The sequence below is a fragment of the Camelus dromedarius genome, chromosome 1 (assembly GCF_036321535.1).
Source record: "Camelus dromedarius isolate mCamDro1 chromosome 1, mCamDro1.pat, whole genome shotgun sequence".
Lineage (NCBI taxonomy): Eukaryota > Metazoa > Chordata > Mammalia > Artiodactyla > Camelidae > Camelus > Camelus dromedarius.
The window spans coordinates 29405575-29424670 of record NC_087436.1 but is presented as its reverse complement, the minus strand read 5'-3'; positions in this window follow the sequence as shown (position 1 = coordinate 29424670).

The following is a 19096-nucleotide window of genomic DNA, read 5'->3' as shown; positions in this document are numbered from 1 at the left end:
CTATGTTCTCCCTGCTATTCATAATAGGTCAGTATCTCTACTCTTAATAGATGTGGCAACCAAACATCCATCTTCAATTATGATCATGGATGTAAAGATATTTTTATGCCTGTGACAATGGTAACATCAACATCTCACCTAGAAAGTTACTAAACAGCAATAACCCGTACAGTAGCTAAACTGTAATGCCGGCAGTGAGTTCACCGCTATCCCTTAGAAGAAGTTCCATCTAGCTGTCTGGATTCAGTCCCGCTTCAGTTAGGAGTGGGTATTTCTCTTTGTATTCCTTAAAGCCTAAAACTCATCCCAACTCCCTGCTCCCAGCCAGAGAGGTGCTAGCATGTAGAGCTGTTGAACGGCAGCGTTTCCATAGCTGATCACTTAGAAGGAGATGAAGGTGCTGGTGCATTCAGAGACAGTTCATCCTCTGAAGCTCTTCCATTCAGCTACCAGGTCCTTACCACATAGCGGGCCCATCTGTGCCCGTCTGCATTCACGTCCCTACTCCTGGGCTCTCCTCTTCTTTTTCCTTTATGTCTCCTCCTCCTCCTGGCACAATTCTTACATATCTAATTTAAACTTTTGATAGTATTTTCTTTCCAAAAATTCTAATTATTTCTGTTCCATAGCAGCTTCTTTTGTTCTTTTGTCATGGATTCAAAGTCATTATACTGAGGACGAGAGAGTATTCAAAATAAAAATGCCTGAGTCTTTGATGACATCATTAAGCCACTGAATCAATCCTGGGGCCATTAACTCCCACCTTCTGTTTATGTAATCATTAAAAGTTCTTATTAATCGCAACTGAGAGTGAAATTCACTGAATGACTAAATGTCTCTTTATCTGACTTACAAAATAGAGGGTAGGTTGCATATGACACCTTTTGATAAAAAGTCTCATACCTGAGACTTTCTTGTCATTTTTGCTGGTAATTGCAACTGGAGTCTATGGACAATAAAAGAAAGGATATAAAAGTAACTATTTCAAACATAATTGTTGAGTTTTTGCGCAGGGATTTGGAATTGTGTTGCAATTCAGGGAGACATAGGTTGAAGTAACTCCCAGTCCTTGACAGAATGGATGAGTAAGAGTGGGTGGACTCTAGAAGTGGGTAATGTTTGTCTTTGGGTAAAAGCAATGTTTGGAAAATAACTGACCCTTCAGTGGCTGCTGTGCCTTGAATGTATACTCTCTGTTGGTAATGGACTACACTGGAATGAAGGAGATTCATGAATGTTTGAGGGGCAAAGTCCTGCAACAAAATAAAGTAATTAGTCAGAATAAAATTTAGGATGAGATCAAGGTTTCTGTGCTGGGCCATCTCGGAGCAGATGAGAAAGGCAGTATATAATACTGTGACTAATGGGTTATGCTGGCATTCAGACCCACTCCTGGAATTTTTTATTATAGGTGGAAGTGATGTCATACAATCCATAAACTCAGCAAGAAGGTCTGAACCTATGACCTCGGATAGACTAACCTACAAACTGCAGACGATAGAACCAGTCTGAGCAGCCTCTCTCAGAGCTGGCTTAGGAAATGTCATGCGGAACTGTATTAGTCTGTAAACTGGATACTTCCATATGTGACCATGAAGATAGATGCAGCAAACATCAACCAACATCCTCTCTCAAATTCATACTCTTAGGATGTTTTTCTTTTTTCCCTCAGAGCATTCCTTCATGAGAAAATACATTCTTTCATAACATGGTCACTATCTTTGTTACATGATTCAGTGTTCTGTTATTAAATCATGCATTTAAAACAGTTCAAAATAAACAATTAAACATTTTAAACATAGAAAACTTAGAGTAGTTATGAAGGAAAAACTGAACTTGAAAGGAAAAAAGTAAACTACAATCTAAGTGAATCCAAATATAGAGCAGAGTGTATTTATACTGTACTATTGTTGAGGAAAAAATATACTTGTGTGATTTTTTTTCTTCCAGTTCAAACAGACTTCCATTTGAAATTTCAAAATTCTTTTGTATTCCTGTACTGAATGGTAAATGCTTTGTATGAGAGAATTCTTTTATTCAGAAAATATGGTATTATTTGATATTTCTGAAATTTCCCGTATGCTTTTAGGCAGATACCAGACATACTAAAACACTTGAGTTTTAAAATAACTGGTATTATAAGGAATAGGCACAAATAGAGTATCTAAAATGCTTCATCATTATTTTTGCTGTGAACAGAATCAGCTTTATAAACTCAGAGCTGGTTTCTTTCAGGCAATTATCATGAATACACATGAATTGTGTTCATTTTCCATTTATGCTGCAAACAGTCGACACTGGAACTGCAGTATAATAATCAGCACACCTTAATGCTCGTCATTCTCTGGGTCTGGATTTTCCCAGGCCACAATGACTTGTATGCTTTACATCAAAATTAAAGGTGCAATAATGGGGAACTCTTTCTGGTGTTTTCTTTTATTGTAAGTAGAAAACTAAATATTGGAATCCTCTAACTTACAAACAGGTCATGTTCCAAACAGCCATTTTAAAGTCAGGTGGGAGGAAATAAGAATGCATTTTCTTACCAAAAATAGCAGTTAAGCATCATAGCTGATTTTTGGAGAATAAAGAAAGTGAAATTTCTAGCACACCAGCATTTATGGCCAGAAATGTTTACTCTCGCAGTAAAACAAGGTTTTCTCTCTCTGCTCATCTCTTTTTTTCTACTATCCAGCAATGTACGTCTGCTTCTTCAAATCAGCAATGCGGTTGGACACAGCTGGGATGGGGGCTGATGGGCAGACTGTCTTCTTCAAGTAGGTTCAGGACTTAGGTTCTTGTAACTGCTTACAGTGAATTCCCAGCTCCAATGGGTCCAGCCATTAATAGGTGCAATTAATTCTCTTAGAGATCAGATTCTACTCAATTATGACAGATGATAAATTAAAATATGATAAAATTTGAAAATTTGATAGAAATATATCAAGGTGACAGGGCTCAGGAGGAAAGACCTTTTTCAGGGGGTGATCTTTAAGTTGACCCAGGAGGATAAGGACTTGAGTAAGCAGAGGAAATAAGTGTGTCTGTGAAACTTAAAAGGCTGGCGGCTTAACCCTAGCGACACATGGTAGAGGCACGTTCTGTATAACTTTGCCAGCCAGGAGATTGCGTTTGGATTTTATCCTAAGCAACCTAGGAAGCAAGTGAAGGTTTTAAGGTGAGTAATGTTATGTTAACATTTGAAAAGATCACACTGGAGTTAGCCCTGTAATGAAGGCCTATTCTCTTTTCTATTTTTTTTTTCTTTGTGCTTTCTCTCTTTTATCCTTCCCTCCTCCTTCCTGTGTTTCTCTTTTCTTTGCCAACAAGGCAGATTTCAGAATTAAACTTGATAATGTGATTTATGAAAAAGTTGTATGATTGCGTCATCCATTTCTTTAACAAATATATATTGAGTGTTCTTGATGTGAAGACTAACCAAAATACCAGGTATAGAGCAGCCCTCCGAAGAAGGACAATCAATATTTTAAAAATAACTAAATAACTAAATTACAGAGTGAATCAGATAGCAGTAAATGTGAGAAAGAAAAATTAAGCAGAGAAGATAGATGGAGAGTGTTGGAGGATGGAAGAAATTTCAGTCTCTTATAAGGTTGTCAAAAGAGCCTCACTGCAAAAATCATGTTTACGTAAGGACTAAAGGATGAGGAAGTGGACCTCGTACTCTGGACAAGAGATGTTCAGGCAGAGCAAAGTGCTCATGCCCCGAGCGAGAAGCACAAGTGCTGTGTTTAAGAAGAGCAAGAAAACAACTTACACAGCCTCAGGACTGGATCCTGCAGACCCTTGGAGAGCCTTGCAAGAATGTTGCCTTTACACTGAGAACATGGGAAACTTTTAGAAAGTTTTCATCAACTAATGATAGGATCTGTCCTAATTATAACAGGCTCACTCTGGCTGCTCCCTGAAAACAACTTCAGGAGAAAGGCAAAAGCAACATTAAAAAGTTAAGAGATACTAAATAATAAAGGCAAGAGAGAAAAGTTGTTTGGATAAAGCGGTAGCTTCGAAAAAAGTAACAGATTCTAAATATATTTTGGAGGAGGTTCTTATAGAACTTGTACAGGAATTGGATGTTGGATATGAGACAAGGAAAATAATCAATGATGATCCCCATGTTTGGCTTAAGCAACAGAAGGAGAGTTGGCTTTAATGAAGAGGAGAGTGAGAGGCAGAGTTTTGTTTATTCAGAGTAAGGGATGGAGGTAGAAGGCAGTCTAAGGACTTCGGTTTTGAACAGGTAAAGTTTGGAATGTCTATTAGATACCAAGTGGAGATGAAATTTAGGCAGTTAGATGAATGACCAAAAGAGAAGTTGTTACATAGATGGTATTTGGAGTCATGATAGGAGTTGAGGACAATAAGAAAGTAAATGTAGATAAAAAAGATTCAGAAGTAGATCCTTGAGACACTAAAATTTCAAGGCCTGGACATAAGCAGTCAAGCTTTGCAAAGGAAACAGAAAATAAAATCGATCCAAAGAAAACAGTAAGAATGTTGTATTTTAGAACAAAAGCCAGGAGGACACAACTGTTATTCAAGACTGATTTAGACTAATAATTGAAAGCTGGACTTTGTGACATCTATAGAAAAGGACATCTTAAGGGAAGCTCAGAATTTAAAGAATGCTTGGCGACGATGCAACAGCAAATCAGAAGAGAACAACTGGAGACTTTGACCATAGATGGTTCCTTTGAGGTTATTTTGCTCTACCCAAAAGAAAGAAAAAAAGCCTACGAGAAATAAATGGAATTTAAGAGATAGTTTTTCTGATTTTAATTTTTAGTGGGAAATAGAAATATTTTTGTGATCATAGGAATAATCTGTGAGATCAAGAATCATAGAGAATGGAGTAACAGAAGAGAAAAGCTAAAATAAGGTCTCTGAGCAGGTAAGTGAGGGTGAAAAATGTGTACCAGGAGCACATAAAATTCTCCCATAGAAACTGGAGAGAACCCAGACCTGGGTGGGTGGGGAGCTGTGGTGGTGGGAGGTGGTGGGAATTCTCTTCTGATTGATTGAACATAATTTTTTTTCTCAGTTAAATATGAAGCAAGGCCATTCCCCCGAGAGTGAGAATGGGAAAGAGAACTGCAGAAAGATTAGAGGTATAGAATTATTATCTGAAAGAGTGGAGGGTAACTGGGATAGGGAAATAGAGAATGACCCCTGGGAACTACTTAGAGGCAGTGATCATTAATTTTAAGGTGCGCTTTTCTCAGTCTTTTTCACCTTTATCAGTGAAGCTTTGATACTTTTATGCTGTTTAAGGTTTTTATTTCTCCACTGGCCAAGAAGATGCTGCTGTACTTTGTCGCATCTGTACGTTTTCTTTTCGTATACAATATTGTAATGAATATGTTGTTTAACAACACTTACTTTTTAACCTTTAAACATGTTCTATACCCCATCAATTGCTCACTGAAAAAAAGTTACACCATAGCTATAGTCATAAGGAGTGACAATAACTTGACTCACCAACTTTAAATGAAAATAAAGCCCACCTTAAAAATGCCCTCATAAGCCCAACTAACAGATCAATAGAACAAATTATTGTTTGAGGATCAGTGACTTATTTATTACAAGACAATTGCTAAATGAACATAAAAATTTACAGGGATGATGAGTATGTTTTTAGTGAACTTTAATAATACATATTTTCAAAGTACTATACAATGGTTATTACATTGCCCAGCATATAGTCAGAAATCAACATTAGCTAATATTATAAGCAGTGCTGGTGTTCGTACTATTACCATTGATAATATATTCATCTCAAAATCTATTTATTTACTTACGATTTCTACAATTATACCAAATTGGTGTGCATGTCATCCTTATCGACTCCCCCATTTCCTTGCTAAAAGTTTATTGCATTAATTACCTACTTTTTACTCTATTTCCGGTGTGTTTATTTTGGAGTTGCAACTACAATATAAGCCCCCTAATTATTATGATCATCCTAATTTCAACTTCTTCAATTACGGTAGCACTGATTGACCAGTGTTACATTGCTAAATTGTGAGTCTAAACAAAATTTTCTTACTGAATGTTCTTGGATGGCTGCCTATAACCTCCAAATGTCCTGTAGTGCCCTGTGTGTCTTTTTGCTCTCAACTCTCAGAATAATCTCATTTGTATCCCATATCCAGCAATGCCAAACTACACAAAATGATAAAAAATGCTGTAATTTGCGTTAAGTCCAACTAATTCTAAATCATCCTTCAAGGTCCAGATCAAGAATTACCTCTGAGGTAATCTTCCTTAATCAAAATCATAACATAACTTGTGTTTGCCTTTATTTAGCACTTAGCTGACTCGGAGCTCTTTGAGAGAAGAAATTATGTGGGGTTTATTTATGATTCTCTGTACTTAAAACAGTACTGGCAGTATTGGAGAGGTACAATAAGCAATTGTGAAGGGAGTAAATTAATTAATGAATTAATTAATGGACAAGGTAATCTTTTGAATATTAAAACAAGTAAATACAGAAGCAATGAAAAGACTACTCTCAAAAATAATGCAAACTAGAATTATAAAAATGGCTAAGCAAGATTTAAAATCAAATGTATAAGTAGCTTAATTATATTCAATTTTTGGAAAGCACTTTAATTTTATTAATTGGAAAACATTCTAAATTCTAAAGGGGAAGCAATAAAGCAACACATTTTTATAGACATGTTAATTAGGATACTACAGACAATTAGCAAGTTGAAAAACTAACTGACATAGCTAACGACTTTAGTAACATTTAATTCAACATGTGAATAAGGTAAATACTCCCCAAAGTATAAATATGATGGCTTATAAAATGGCCCGATTAAGCTTAGCAAATACTGTAATCTTGACCTACCACTGAACTTCCAGAGCTAGTCAACAGATCTTTAATTACCAGTTTAAATACTGCTAAAATTATGCAGAGTTAATTGCTATTTTAATAAGTATTTTCAGACTAACACGTCATTGCGCCCATTTGGGATGATTAGTTTAGGAAATAACACCTTTGAGAATAACAGCATAGTAATTTTTTTAAATGAATAAATATGTAAATGAGAAATAGTTTCTTATATTTTTCTTAAGGGTTAAGTTAATTTCAAAAGGTAAGATTACACTAGTACCCTTTATTTTTTTTTAACATTTTTTATTGATTTATAATCATTTTACAATGTTCTGTCAAATTCCAGTGTAGAGCACAATTTTTCAGTTATACATGAGCATGTATATATTCATTGTCACCTTTTTTCCTCCATGAGCTACCGTAAGATCTTGTATATATTTCCCTGTGCTATACAGTATAATCTTGTTTAACTACTACCCTTTATCTTTTTTTTTTTTCAGAATCAGGCTTCTAGTGATACTGTTCATGACAATTTAGTGCTGCCTGGTCTGTTTTTTTTGCCCAGGGCACCATTTTTAGAACATCCTCCAATCAGAGTTTCAAGAAGAAAAAAATCTTTTTGTTTCCTTTTCCATGATGTTACCAAAGTGCTTGTAGTTTAATCAGCTGTAGTTAAAACCGTAAGTGATGTTTTCCGCAATAAACAACTTAAAGACTTTCTGTCATTGCAGAAGTACTGTTCAGGCTCATAGATGAAGGCTAACTTTTAAAGCAGCTTCCACTCAACTCCTCAAGAAGCAGCAGCCTTCACCAAGTGTGACTGATTTTTCTTTCCTTTCTTCTCTCATTTTCCCCAACAGGGAAAGTAGGCTTCATCTGATTTTAAATATTTTTACATTTCTATTGTTTTAGAATTTATTTCAGTTCATGGAAATACCTCTTTTAAGAGCATTTATTTGAGAAAATACAGATGTATAATTCATGTCAATTAGCTGTTGCTAATTCTTTATATGTTCGTATTTTAATTCTTTCCTCATTTTACAAAATTTTTTTTGCATAAGTTCTATATTTGTCTCCTAGTGTTACTGTAACTAAGTACTACAAACTAGGTGGTTAAAAAGCAATAGAAATTTATTTTCTCACAATTTTGGAGGTTAGAAGTGCAAAAAGGTGTCTTCAGAGCACTGCTCCATCTGAGAACTGTAGAAGAGAATCTTTCCTTTTTTCCAACTAGCTTCTGGTGGTGGTTGTCAAGCTCTGACATTCCTCGGCTTGCAGCAACAACCCTTCAGTCTCTGCCTCCATCATCACATGGCGCTCTCCCCTGGTGTCTTGGGGTCTTCACATGCCGTTTTCCTCCTGCAAGGACATCAGTCATATTGGATTAAGGCCCATGCCACTCAGGATGACCTCCTCATTGCTAATTATATTTGAGTGATCCTATTTCCAAATAAGGTCACATTCAGAAGTCCTAGAGGTGAGGACTTGAACACATCTAACCAAAGAACACAACTAAACACGTAACAGGCATGCTGCTATTCCTTTGTGGTAATTATAGCTTTTTTATTGTGGTCAGCTGTTTAATGAATAATTGTGTGAACAGAATATCATTTGTGGTAGGAGTAAATCAGATTTATGAACTTTAATTAAGATTTTTTGGTTTATGTGTTAGTTTTAGCTTTTGATAATTTTAAGCACACATTAAAAAAACCGCGTTTTATGTGCCTTGGAAGGACTGTCTTCCCCTCATTTTCAACAGTATTCAGAAAGATGTGATGGCTAACAAGCCTGTCAGTGGTCAGTGCTTTATGCTGATGCCTCTTACTGCTTCACTCTGCTTCTCATCTAACATTTACTGGGCGGTAGATAATAAAATAGCAGCTAAGCCCCTGCCACTTCAGCCTGTTGAATATTGTCTCTGCAAGAGCATTCTCAGTTTCATCAATGGTTTTGTTCCTTCTGGATATCTTCATACTAATCAAAAGATCACTTGCAGGGGCTTTTCAGTATTATAAAAATATGCATTTAGAAAAATCTCTGTTCTCAATTTTGAAGAACCGGATGTCAATTTTCATCAACTACTTTAACTTTATTCTACATTTTACAACATTTGGCAATTATGCTTCAAAGTTTGGCAGGATTGCTGATGTCACTGAAGATAGAGATTGTCTTACCTCTTATATTTTTTGGAGACTTACTTTAGAGTAAGTGGATTAAATATGTGCGTCTTTACTTAGCTCTTTGTATTGAGGCATTCTGTATAAATTTGGTTAATTAAAAATGCTTTTATGAAATGGATCTGCTATGAAAATAATAAGGAAAAATGCCACTATTCATGATTGATGTAGCCATAGGAAGATAGAGTACATAGTAATATACTTTATGGTGCTGTCAATGACAAATAGACATTATTTAGAAGTCCCATTTAATTAATCCAAGTGCTATTAATGGTAATATGGAATTAATAGTAAAGAAATGAGACATTTCTCAAAAAATAAAAATAGACTAGGAACATATTACTGAAGCATGTGTATATTATAATTGATCATAAAAACAACCTACATAATAAGCATATTTGCCCAAGAGAACAATGTTCTGTGAATGCAGAAGATATACACTAGTTCATCTTGGCATTGTGTAAAATAGTAAGAAATTTTAATCAACTGAAATGTCAATAGGAAATTTTAATATATCAATATAATAAAAAAGTAACAAAAAAGTTTGTATTTTATAAGACTATTTAGTAACATGGACATTTTAAGATTATAAAGTATTAAAAGCAATTGAAATCAAAATGCTAATAGTGTTTATTTCTGTGGGTGGGGATTATGAGTAATTATTATTTTTTATGTTATGCTTTTATGAATTTCTAGTTGTCTGCAGTGAATATGTATTGCTTATAAAATTAGAAAGAAAACAATAATTGTCATTAAAATTTTTAAAAAGCAATTGAAAATATTATATGATATTCCCTAAATTTAAAATTTATAAACCTCAATAAATCTGGTATATAAGCATATTATGTATAAAATACAAAAAATGTTTAAAATAAATAAAATGAATGTTTTCCCCTCATTTTTTAATACACTTTGTTTTTTAGATCAGCTTTAGCTTCAGGGAAAAATTGAGTGGAAGGTACAGAGATTTCCCATTTACCCCTTGTCTCCAATCATGCACAGCCTCCCTCATTATCACATCTCCCGCCAGAGTGGCACATTTGTTACAATCTAAGAACCGACATGAACACACCCAGAGTCAATTTTTTTTAACAGTATAATAGAAATGCTATTAGTTGGATTTTCATGTAACTTGGGAAATATATTTGGGCTACATGATGTATAGATTAATTGCCTAGTTTATGCTTTGATAACCAATCAAATCATATATTTCATTTGTTTAATGCACGAGTTTATTTCTCACATTCCACATTTTCCATCCTGGTTGACAAGTGGCATTGCAGGAGTTGGCACTCTATTCCACATGGTCACTCAGAGATTCAGGGTGCTGTATGAATTCTCTTAACATCTCAAAGATGATCCCTGGTCACTGCTGCAAAGAAGAGAGATCTGTAGGAATCACACCTGTTGTACAATTTTGATTTTTATCCCATTCGCCAGATTAGTCACATGGAATGCTAGAAACGTCACCCTGCTCTGTGCCCAGGAAGAGGCAAATGTGGTGAATACATAGTGTTGTCTCTGTGACACACAGGCTATTTGAAATTTACATAAGTGATGCATTCAAAGGGACAGATGATATTGTAATTGAGCAATGATCTGAGGCATGAGATTCTTTTGTGACTGCTGACCTCATAAGGCAGGCTATATATTTTAAGATGACATAAAAAAAATCAAACAACAGTGAATAATAATATGACTACTACATTTAAAGGTATATGAACAATTGCTTTTAACAGCAGCCTTTTATTTTTAATCTAGTTACTTCTTACATGAACAACATTATTTGGTCATTAGTTACTGAACTTATGGTACATAGTAACAGGAATTCACCTAAGCTTTCCTAGATGGAATTTTAAGTTTCTCATATGCATGTTTTAAATTTCTCACTTGTTCCTTATCACTGTCTCTATCCCTTTCTCTAAAGGTGCATGTATCTACACATTCAACACTAAAAATGGAGACACCAAACTATTAATAGTGAACTCAGGATAATCAGATAGTCAACGAAAGAATCTTGATGCTTTTCTGAATTTTACAAATATAACACAAAGTAATTGTATTCTTTTTAATTCAGAGAAAAATTGCTAAAATAAAATGTAGATGTGACTATTTAATTGATACTGTGTTACAACCATAAATAATTTTCAAAAGGTTGATTAACAACCTGTCAGCAATAGTGAAAGCAAAAGATGAATGTGTTTAAGTGTTACCTGTGTTAAGTTAATTACACAGGCCATTAGATTGAGGTGCCTATGTGAACAAACTAAAATCGAAGCCTCTAAATGCCTCAAGGTTACAAAATCAAAACCTAAGGACAACCAGTCACAAACAGCCAAGTAGGCTTTAAATTATAACCAGTCAATAATTTCCTTACTTTGCTTCAGCCTTTTCCCTAAAAAGGTCTTCCCTCCAGCATTTGTTGGTGGAACACTCTAACCACAGGTACTGCCTATTCCAATTGTTTTTTGCTCAAATAAACTCTTTATCATTTTTCATTTGTCTCAGTTTATCTTTTAACTCCTGTCTCTTTGAGTGCATCACCAATGTGAATCTCGTATATAGCAAGTGTGGCAGAGGCAAAAATAACACCCTCAGATGTGTCCCCCAGCCTTTCACGTGACTGACCTGGCAAATGGGAACATTTGTAAAATGAAGATTTTTTTTTTCAAACTGAAGAAATGTTGGAGTATTTTAGGAACCAAGACAGTATCCTCAAGATTTTGTTTAGCAACTTGGATGAAAACATGAGTGAGTTGAATTATATAAATTTTTGCCCTACAAATATGAATATATTTGACTCCATAAACAGACAAGATAAAGTAAACAAAATATCTTTCTTAAAACAGACATATGGAAATAAAGTGGCTACTAGTGGGACAGAATTATTAATATTAGTATACTTTCTACTAAAAATTATGACTATATTACCTGAGTCTATTTTATTTTTATTAATTGAATTTAATTGTTAAATGAATTATTTAAGCAGAGCTATGAAATAGTACTTTTGGCCTTTATTTGAGAAGCACAGAAGCATGGAGAAAAATATAAAGGCTTTTAAAGGATAAAAATTAGCAAGAAGAGCAAAGATCAGCTATTACCTAATGTATTTTGTTGAAAAAGCAGTAAAAAATATTCTTTGACCATGAACACAGTGCATTCTGTTTTCATATATTCTCTTAAAATGTCCTAGAGAGGATTAGAATATCTTTGAGACCACGAAAGCTAGTTACTTTCTGGCAAAATGTTTCTGGTTTGCTTTATGAAGAAAAGTTAAGTTTATGTTTAAATATGAGTAGAAAAATAATTGTTATTATATTAGAAATAGAAATCCTGACACACTTTAGCCTTCTTTTGAAGCAATCACATAAACTTACCGGGTTTTTTTTTAATGTAGATCAGAAAGTCATACTACTATTTGGACTACATACGATGAAAATTAGCATTAATGTATTCAGAAATTTATTCTATTTTGAACTATTCTCCTTTTCACGTTTAACACCTACTACCTGGGAAATATCAGCCTTCTGATAAGTGAAGTGTAACAGATAGCAATCACGTAATATGTAATAATTCTCTTTTCAGATTCTAGGACCCAGAATTTTAAGAATGACTCTTTCCCTCAAAAGGAGGATTGAATTGGGAGTGGCGAGGTGTGAGGAGAACAGGACACAAGCCGGAAAGACTGTCAGGTAACCAAGAGAAACGGGATAAGTGACTTAATGTCCTGAATAGGCAGAAACTGGAATTTTGACACCTTAGAAAAAACTGCCTAATTTCATGAGTCTTTTGCTATTTTGCCTTTTAAGTGTCTGCTAAATATTCTTTTTTTTGTACTTTGCTCACTCTTTACTATGAAATATTCCCAACATAAAAAAATGCAGAAATGAACACAATGAATATCCCTGCATGTTCTTAAAAATAAAATATTCAATCTTAGTTACACCGTGGCTATTTAACTCTTAGTGACAATATTTGCACAGGTTTATATATGTATTTTTAAAAGTCATAATATTTCAAAAGTGAAATATTTTTATCCATGGCAGAAATTCAGAAACTTGAATTATAAATCTGAAAATTATCTAAGTGGCATCTATTGAGAAAAATATAAATGAATATAATTGATTCACATTAGAAACAGTGATGCATTAAAAAAATAAATGGTAATCAAACTTGTTGTTTTCTCATCCCTTTAGTACTTTATAGTTACTTTAGAAAATACTTGAATCCTCGTATAAACAATATGTGCCATTGAATAAAAGACTAAGGAAAACTTTTTTAAGAACATAATTTTAAAGCCAAGCAATACTTCAGAGACCCCATAATTATTGTGTATATGAACACTGAAATCTTCCTGCTGTGACAGTAATGACCAAATTGTTTCAAAACACACACAGACTTCTCTAATCAAAAACATATGATAATAAGGTACCAAGAAAAGCCCTCGTCCGAGAAAAAAGAGTTGCAATAATCTTCTTGAAGACGACACCCCTCCTTTCTCCACTTCACTATTAACACCTTTCAGAGGGCAGGCTCAGTTATATCTTATTGTGCTAAAACCATTCAGCCTGGTTGAAAAGAAATACAAGTCATCTAAAGCATAACTGAAAAATTCAGTGGAAGCATAATCTGTTATTGTCTTTTCTAATGTCATTTTAAAGACGTAGAAAAGCCAATGTGGGAAGCATCTTATTTCTCTTGTGAGGTCATTTTTTTTTTTTCCCCTTAGAGAAATCCCTAACCACCAAATGACAGTTTTGATCATATACCTAGAAAGAAACACTCAAAGCCCAGCTTCCTGTCTCTTTGAAGAATAGTTTTCCCATCGTAAAATAATCTCATTTGGAAATGATTTTTTAAATTTGATTTATGCAAAACATATCCCAGTGCCCTGAAAAACCTGCATTTGTGGTTGTTATACCACAGATAGAGGAGAAACTGCTTATCAGCGAGCTGTTTCAAAACGGCAACAGGAACTGTGGCTGGGATTAAGGGATCTGGTGAAGCAGAGCACACCGTGAAAGACATAAAACATGTTACAAGGCTCATGGGCATTATTGACAGGTTTCCACTGCTTTTTTGATAGGATTCTATTCAGCAGGAATCTCATTTGTAAAGAACCCTTTCATTTAAACATAATAAAATGCCCCATTCAATTAGGGGGAGCCCCAAATGTTTTCCCACTAATTCAGGTCTGTGTAGGGAATTGAATCGTTGCTATGAAATCTTTTGAAACATTTTTTGGCTTGTTACATTAAACCAAACCTTGAAGTAAAGAAACAGGAGAGAGATGTTTTTAGACTAAGTAAGGTTTATTTATATTTGAAATTCAGCAAGCATTTGCACAAACCAAGAGTTTTAGGATGACACATTTCTTCATTTAAGGAAAAAACTGTACTTATTTTTGTTAAATCTATTATCACTCTAGAAAAACTACTATTTCCATAAATAAATACTGTCATAAGAACCCAATACTTAAAATTAAACACTTTATTCCTTTAAAATAGAAGTGTGCTCTATAATCTTGTAATGGCAGCATGGTCAAGTCACACATATTTTCCAAAATGATTAGTCTCTTTGTAAATGAGGAAATGACACATAAAGAAAAGTGGAAGCCTTGATTTCAAGTATGAGTGTGAAAGGAAGGGTCCTTTTCTTTTAAGAATGAATGCATGTCACTTCTCTGTCTCCACCACACAGCAGAACCATCCAAAGAAATAGCAGTCACCAACAAGAGTTCTTAGATTCCATACAGAGAGATTCTAATGCAACTGAGTGTTGATAACTGCTCTAAACAAAGGGAGAAAACCAAGTAAATACATGAATGTGGGCAGAGACCTTGTGTATAGTTCTAATTCTAATTCCATAATTGCACTTTTTAGATTCAGAATTTTTATTTTCAGGTGAAGTTAAGATTCTGCTAATGGTCTAGAGATAAACTATCTTAATATTAACCATTTTCTTTTAACTATCACCTAACGTACAAAGTGCCAAATGAAATTGTAATTTTTAACATCAATTATAAGTGGGGGGGATATTTTTAACTCTTTATTAATATGTGAAGATCAACACTGAAAAAGCATTTTCAGTTAATACAAGAGGTGACATTTCTACTACAAAGTGCCAAAAGAAGCACTCATGCAAGCTGACTTGAAAATTACCTTAGTTGCTCTTTTAAGAAAATGTTCTAAACACCTGTATCTCTCAGTTACAGTCCTGATACATTTCACAGCTGCTATATGAAGAAGCAGTTCACAAGACCCAAAGTCTGCAGTAGCCAGTGAGTGATAACTTACTGCATCCTATGTATCTCATGCAAAATTTTACTGTAAAATTCTAAATATAATGAGTTTTTAAAAAATATTTATATAATAGCCAGTTTCAAAACTTATCAAATTATATTGGACAGTAACTAACTAATATGTATGTCTAGGCCTTTGCACTACAGATTATCTTTTACACGATACACAGCCAGAGTCATAGCTTACACTCTGCCTGATATTGACATTGTTAATAACGTCCTTCTGCTGTATCACCACGCTCTTCCACACCCGTTTCTTCCAATTCACCGTCACTGTCATCTTGTGAAATGCCTTCTTTCATGAAGTAGAATGTGATTCATGAAACTGGATTTTCATTGGAAAAAATATTCCAACTGCTATTTATCAACAATTTTAACAATGAAAGAAACATATATTATTAACATTCCACCCTCAGAAGTTCTGGGAACACAAGAACAGTTACAAAGAGTGTTCTTTTTGCTTCTTCTACTGCTTAATAATTTTCATAGTGTCAGCCTCTCTTTGCTGTCAGTTTACCTGCCTGCCCCACCGTGATGTCTATTATTTCTAGTCCATGGGGAAAGTAGGGATTAGAATTATCTGAATTGGCCTCTTTTTCTATGCCTTCATTAATATCTCATTTGGAAATTAACTCAATAAATTCAAAAAGAAATTATGTCAGAAAACACATAAGCCTGACAACATCTGAGAAGCTGGACATCTTTAAGAGTTTGCGAACGAGGTATTCAAATTTGAATAGGAATAGTCAGATATTCCAAGTCATATATCTGAGCATATTAACATTCTCAAAATAGTCAACAAACAACAAAGAACACATTCCAAGTGGTGTTTTCCTTTATATGTTTTATTTTGTCTTGCTTTTCCTCAGAAATTATTTTCCAACCATTTCCTTTACATTCATATTTTCTAAACCCATATATTTAATATATCATAATATCTCTTTCCAAACAGAACACAGTGCTCCCTATTAAGATTTTTAACTTTTTAAGAGTGTTTGACTTCTATTTGTGTAATTTCTACTTGAAGGCTGTTAGGGCAGTAATTTACAGCTTAACAACTTCCAGCAAGTGCTCAGTGTAGCCTGAAGATGCTCCAGTGTACTGGCACATCTTTCTAAAGGATTTTCAAAAAACTGAAGAGTTGTCTTCTTTTAAACAGTTGCTTCTTTCTCTGTTTCTCAACTTCCTCCAGAACAAGTCAGCCTCTTCATTTCCTGCAGCATTTTCCATCTGTTGCTGGCATAGTACATGCGCTCTTGGTCTAGAGGTTTGCTTGCATTTGCAGCATCCTGATTATCCTTCTCATCATTATCTTTGAAGCCAAACGAAAATGATATCCTGTAACTGTGGGTCTGTGAGTTGTTTTGGAACAGGATGTCTCAGCCTGTCAGCATTGTTCTGTAATTGCTTTGTAACTGGATTTATGTTTGCACCTGAATTTGGGTGAGCCTGGGGGTTGGGTGGGGAATTTTAAGATTAAGGCTGCCCATGTAGCTAGAATATGTCTGTACATCAGCTCATTTTGAGAGCTCTACCTCAAGCTGATTCTGAACTTCCCTGAGGCGAGGTGCTTTGTCCTAGTGCTGGGTAGCTAGAGACTTGGAGACAAAGACAATAGTGGAAACACAAAGACCGTCATTCCTGAGTTCTTAGGTTCCCATTAACGTATACCAATGTCCCACTGCTGAACTCTGTACTTTGATTGTGATAACTCTATTCCAGGTGTAAAAACTGGGGGAGTTTCAGAGTCTATTTAGCATCTGATTACCTAAGCTGATCCAAGTTTACCTAATTAATGCACTTTCTCATAGAAAACTATCTGTACACGAAGATAAATAATTTTCCTCTGGAAATATTGCTATAACACCATAAATTTCTCTCATTAGTACTTTGCACTGATACAATTTACAAATTTTAATTAATTTTTACTGTTGATTTTTCCCACTAAATAGATTTCATGAGGACAAGAGCCATCTCTATGGAACATGACAGAGAGCTCAAGAAATACTTCTTGACTGGCTGAAGAATAATGAGATTGAAACAGAATCATAAAGATGTGAGGAAAACTGGATATATTTAAGTCACTGTGGAATAACCAGTAAGGAGAGGTAAAAATTATGATGGGGTATAGTTAAACTACAGAATACAATTCTGTATTCTGGTATATGTGGAAGAATTGTTATAATGATGGAATAATGGAAGAAATGTTTTCAATAGTACAAAAGAATTTTACCCAGAAGAAACTCTTAACAGTAAGAGAAAAGGAAAAGGGAATAGTTTAGGAGAAGATATAGGAATGTCAGGACTCCTATTTAATAAATTTATTTTCATTCTGAAGGAGAAGATGAGATTTTTGAGTGAAGGAAGAGCTATTAAAGTTAGAAGTTGGAACTTGCTGGAGAAGATGTGAAATAAAAGCCATAAAGAATAGGAAGAGAGCCTACTAATGGTGCCATTTACTAATGTTATTGCCCAGGTCTTTGCAGGAGGAATTGTCATAGGAAGTGTGGTGCTTACAGTAATAACATTGTGAGGCATTGTGTTTTAAAAGTTGGAAAATAATTATTGTTGCAAACTGCAGTGTTCATCGTATTAATACAGTGAAACACATTATGAATTTCCAACTGGCAAATATTACATGTAATGTTTACTATGTTTACTTAAAACCATTTTTCTTAAAGATCATGTGCATGAAAACATTTTTTGTTAAATTAAAATAAAAAAAGAAAATCCAGAAATCCATGGAAAAGCAATAAAGCTTTATTTTAAAAAGAAAAAAAGAAGATAAGAGAATGATGAATATAAGATTCAGAAAAACGTTAATGTCATTAAGAGGAAGCCAGGTGGATGGGATGAGAGTGGCAATATGTTTATATCAGTTATCATCAAGGTCTCGGATTTGTTTGTGTGGTAGGTTCATGAGTGCTTTTTACATTTAGAGAAATATGCCTAAAAAAAAAAAAAACTAACTAATAAAATAATACATAAAAGAAGCCCAGGCATGGATCTATGACTATATTGTGTCATGAAACTATGATTAAGAAGTATTCAACTATGTGCATATACAGTGAAAGTAATAATAAAATTAAATAAGGAAAACAATTTTATTCCCAAAGAATTATGTGTATGTGCACCTTAAATGAATGGATTTCCAAAGAGCACACTGAGAAGGCTTATTTGTAAGAAGCTGTCTGTCTCTACGTCAGAACAGTGAAGGGTTTGACCTCTTCATCCCAAACAGGAAATCTCTGCAAACAAATAGCCTAATAAAAACCAGTATGTTCAATAATGAGTAACAACACAGGAAATGTTAGACCACTGTTATAATATTGTTATTAGGATAACTGGAGGAGAGAAACGAAACTTTCATACCATCAAATAATTATTTAAATAGAAAAGCCTTCTCAGAGCAAGTGGTAAGCAAATATTCTGTCATGAATTAATGAACATACACACATTGAAGTTTGCAATCAGTCTTATGAAGGGAGATCACAAAGCAGAAGTGTAAAGTTAGAGAAAAAATGATGAGAAAGTATGAAGACATGAAACATGAATTCGTAAGACCTTGGTAAAAGTTGAAAATAAAAAAATAAACCCATCAGATAAATGAAGATGAAATTAGAAGTGATACTTGGGAGAGTCCATCAAAGAAAATACAGAAGTGACTTGGAGAATAAAAATGAGAAAACTGACTCAAACACAGTCAAAACTTTAAAAAAATTGTAAAAATGGAAACTCATTTTTAAGAGGCTTGGGGAA